Source organism: Talpa occidentalis, unplaced genomic scaffold (assembly GCF_014898055.3).
Source record: "Talpa occidentalis isolate TD23 unplaced genomic scaffold, MPIMG_talOcc4v2.1 talOcc4.3, whole genome shotgun sequence".
In the NCBI taxonomy this organism is placed as follows: Eukaryota; Metazoa; Chordata; class Mammalia; order Eulipotyphla; family Talpidae; genus Talpa; species Talpa occidentalis.
The window spans coordinates 54,147,277-54,151,541 of record NW_023603184.1 but is presented as its reverse complement, the minus strand read 5'-3'; the positions used below and the strand labels follow the sequence as shown (position 1 = coordinate 54,151,541).

General features: G+C 45.4%; 1 pseudogene; it reads left to right on the top strand.

Annotated features, from left to right (window-relative positions):
- Positions 1-1,662: 1,662 nt before the first annotated feature.
- Positions 1,663-2,385, top strand: LOC119255077 (U8 snoRNA-decapping enzyme-like; annotated as a pseudogene).
- Positions 2,386-4,265: the final 1,880 nt, after the last annotated feature.

The following is a 4,265-nucleotide window of genomic DNA, read 5'->3' as shown; positions in this document are numbered from 1 at the left end:
TTGAAAATGTATCGAAAAGGTCAAAAACTGTGTGATTCAGCCCTGGAAACTGAGTGAAATACACACAGTTCCTATTTCCGAGTCTGGAAATTCACTGGATATGAGGAAAATCCGAAGTGCTGTAACTGCCTGCAAAACAGCACTACTGTCAGAGTTCAAATTTAGAGACTAGTGCTACACAAATATGATTACGCCTGGAAAACTGAGTAAAATAGTCATATTTCCCAATAGGGACTCTGAAATTCACTGGCTATTAAGAATAACTTAGGAGCACTAACTGCCTACAAAACAGCACTCCTGTCAGTAAAGCTGAATCACAATGGAAACAGCACAAAAACTCAGAGTCAAAGTAAGTGACAAGAGCAACTGCTATGTTATTCTGCCTTGGAAACTGAGTGAAATTCCCACAGTTCACAAAGCGGACTTTAAAAGTTACTGCATATTCTCAGTGAGAATGGCACATATTAAAAAAACTAGCAACAACAAATGCTGGCGAGGGTGTGGAGAAAAAGGAACTCTTCTACACTGTTGGTGGGAGTGCAAACTGGTCCAACCACTGTGGAAAGCTGTGTGGAGATTTCTGGACCTACTAAACATAGAGCTTCCATATGATCCAGCAATTCCACTCCTAGGTATTTACCCAAAGGACACAGAAACATCAATTCCAAAGAACACCTGCACCCCTATGTTTATAGCAGCACTGTTTACAATAGCTAAGCTTTGGAAACAACCCAAATGCCCAAAAATAGATGACTGGATCAAGAAGATGTGGTCCATATATACCATGGAATATTACTCAGCATTCAAAAAAGATAAACACATGCAATTTGCAGCAACATGGATGGCGCTGGAAGGGATCATGCTCAGCGAAATAAGCCAAAAAGAAAAAGAAAAATACCGGATGGTCTCACTCATAGCAGGAATCTAGAAAACTTAAATAAGGGACCAGGAAAACGAATAACTATAAGAAAGTGAAAATCAAAATCAACAAAAAACTATGAACCAGAGACACTTTTAGGGGGGTGGGGGCGGGAGGGGAGGGATTGGGGTCAGAATGGGGGCGCTGCAATGTATGGGGAATACAACAATAAAATTTATTATTAAAAAAATAAAAAAAATAAAAGTTACTGCATATGAGGAAAATATCAGATGTTGTAACTGCCTGCAGAACAGCACTAATGGCGATAATGCTGAATCACAAAAGAATCTTCACAGACAAGCTGCGTTCAAATGTAGGGAAAAGAGCAACACCGGTGGGATTCAGCCCTAGAAACGGAGTGAAATACACACAGTTCCAAATGCATACTCTTGAAAGTCACTGGAGATAAGAAAAAACTTAGGCGCTCAAACTCCCTGCAGAACGGCACTACTGCCAGTGATGCTGAATCTCAATGGAAACTCCACTGACACTCAGAGTTCAAAGTGGAGTGAAAAGAGCAACTCCTATGTTCTTCTGCACTGGAAACTGAGTGAAATACACAGAGTTCACAAAGGGGACTTTAAAAGTTACTGGAGGCCCCGCGGCCCAACCGGCAGGCGCACCCCACCCCTGGCCGCGGCCGCCCGCAGGCCCCGCTCCCATTGGCCGCCGGGCGCGGCGGGGATGGGGCCTGGCGTTCCCTGAGCGCCGTGGCCGGGCGGGGCGGCGGCGAGCGCGGCGCCATGGCCGGGGCGCGCAGGCTGGCGCTGCCCGAGGCCCTGACCCTGGCCCCGGCTGGCGGCACGCGTGCCACGCGCTGCTCTACGCCCCGACCCGGGCAAGCTCTTCGGCCGCTTCCCGCTGCGCTACGCCGTGCTGATGCACATGCGCTTCGACGGGCGCCTGGGCTTCCCCGGCGGCTTCGTGGACCTGCAGCGAGGCAGCCTGGAGGACGGGTTGAACCGCGAGCTGCGCGAGGAGCTGGGCGAGGGCACTGCCGGCCTGCGCCTGGAGCGCGCCGACTACCGCAGCTCGCATGCCGGGCCCGCGCCGCGCGTCGTGGCCCACTTCTACGCCCGGCGCCTGCCGCTGGAGCAGCTGGCCGCCGTGGAGAGGGGCGCGCCGCGCGGCCCGGACCACGGGCTGGAGGTGATGGGCCTGGTGCGGGTGCCCCTGTATACCCTGAAGGACGGTGTGGGAGGCCTGCCCGCCTTCTTGGAGAATTCCTTTATTGGAACTGCACGGGAGCAGCTGCTGGAGGCCCTCCAGGACTTGGGCCTGGTGGGATCTGACAGCCTTAAGCTCTCTGCTCCTCACTAGAGGCAGCCCTCCAGGGGCCCTTTCCTTCGTCTTGCTGGATCTCAGTCCCCCCTTCTCTGGGGAATGTCCAGGGCAAGCCCTGTATCTACTGTTACTTAGCACAATGACTGTTCCATAGTATGTGCTCAATAAATGTTTGTTTGAATTACATTCATCTGTAAAAAAAAAAAAAAGTTACTGGAGACGACGAAAATCTCAGGTGCTCTAACTGCCTGCACTCATGGCGGTAATGCTGAATCACCATGGAAACTGCACTAACTAGCAGAGTTCAACGTGGAGTGCAACACCTAGTGATTCCACCCTGGAAACTGAGTGAAATAAACGCTGTTCCCAATGAGGACTCTTGAAAGTCACTGGATGTGAGTGAAATCCCAAGTGCTGTAACTGCCTGCAAAATGCCACTGTGGCTGGTAATGGTGACTCAACATAAAACTGCACTCAGACTCACAGTTCAAAGTTCAGTTGCTAGTGCTACAAAATGTGATTCCGCCTAGCAATCTGAGTACACACTGAGTTCCCAACTGGGACTCTAAAAATTCACTGGAGATAAGAATAAATTTAGGCGCTCTAACTCCCTACAGAACAGCACCACTGCCAGTGATGCTGAAACTCAGTGGAAACTGCAGAAACACATAGAGTTCAAAATGGAGAAAAAGAGCAACTCCTATGTTCTTCTGCACTGGAAACTGAGTGAAATACACACAGTTCACAAAACAGACTCTATTTTTTTTTATTTTTTATAATAAATTTTGTTTTTATGTTCCCCATAAAATTGCAACCCCCTTATTTTGACACAACACCTCCCCTCCCCGCCCCCCACCTCCCATAGAGTGTCTCTGGTTCATAGTTGTTTGTTGATTTCGATTTTCACTTTCTTATAGTTTTTCATTTTCCTGGTCCCTTATTTAAGTTTTCTAGATTCCTGCTATGAGTGAGACATCCGATATTTTTCTTTTTCCTTTCTGGCTTATTTTGCTGAGCATGGTCCCTTCCAGCGTCATCCATGTTGCTGCAAATTGCATGTGTTTATCTTTTTTGAATGTTGAATAATATTCCATGGTGTATACGTACCACATCTTCTTTATCCAGTCATCTATTTTTGGGCATTTGGGTTGTTTCCAAAACTTAGCTATTGTAAACAGCGTTGCTATAAACATAGGGGTGCAGGTGCTTTGGAATTGATGTTTCTATGTCCTTTGGGTAAATACCTAGGAGTGTAATTGCTGGATCATATGGAAGTGCCATCTTTAGCAGGTTGAGGAATCTCCACACAGCTCTCCATAGTGGTTGGACCAGTTTGCAGGATTCATTTGTAAATCCATCAGGTCCTGGACTTATGTTTTTGGGGAGGTTTTTGATTACCATTTCAATTTCGCTAATTGTAATTGGTCTGTAAGGTGTTCTATTTCTTCTTTATCTAGCTTTGGGTGATTGTAGAGTTGTGGGAATTTGTCCATCTCCTCTTGATTGTTGAACTTGTTTCCATATAACTGTTCATAGTAGTTACTGATCATTCTTTTGATTTCTGATGTGTCCTTTGTGATTTCTCCTCGTTCATTTGTGATCCTGTTTATTTGAGCTTTCTCCCTTTTTTCCTTTGTGAGCCTGGCTAGGGGTTTGTCTATTTTATTTATTTTTTCAACGAACCATCTCTTGGTTTCATTGATCTTTTGTATTGTTTTTATTTAGTTTTGATTTCATTTATTTCTAATTTGGTTTTTATTATTTCTTTTCTTCTACTGGTTTTGGGGTTTTTTATTGTTCTTTTTTCCAGATCTTTGAGCTTCGAGATTAGTTTATTTCTTTGAGTTCTTTCTTGTTTCTTGATGTGAGCCTCTATTGCTATATATTTTCCTCTTATTACTGCTTTTGTTGCATTCCATACATTTAGGAAATTTTTGTCCTCCTTGTCATTCAATTCAAAGAATTTTTTAATTTCTTCTTTGATCTCTTCATTAGTCCAATGGTCTTCCAAGTGTGGGTTTCAATCTCCATAATGTAGGAGAGTACCTTGCCTTCTTTTTAT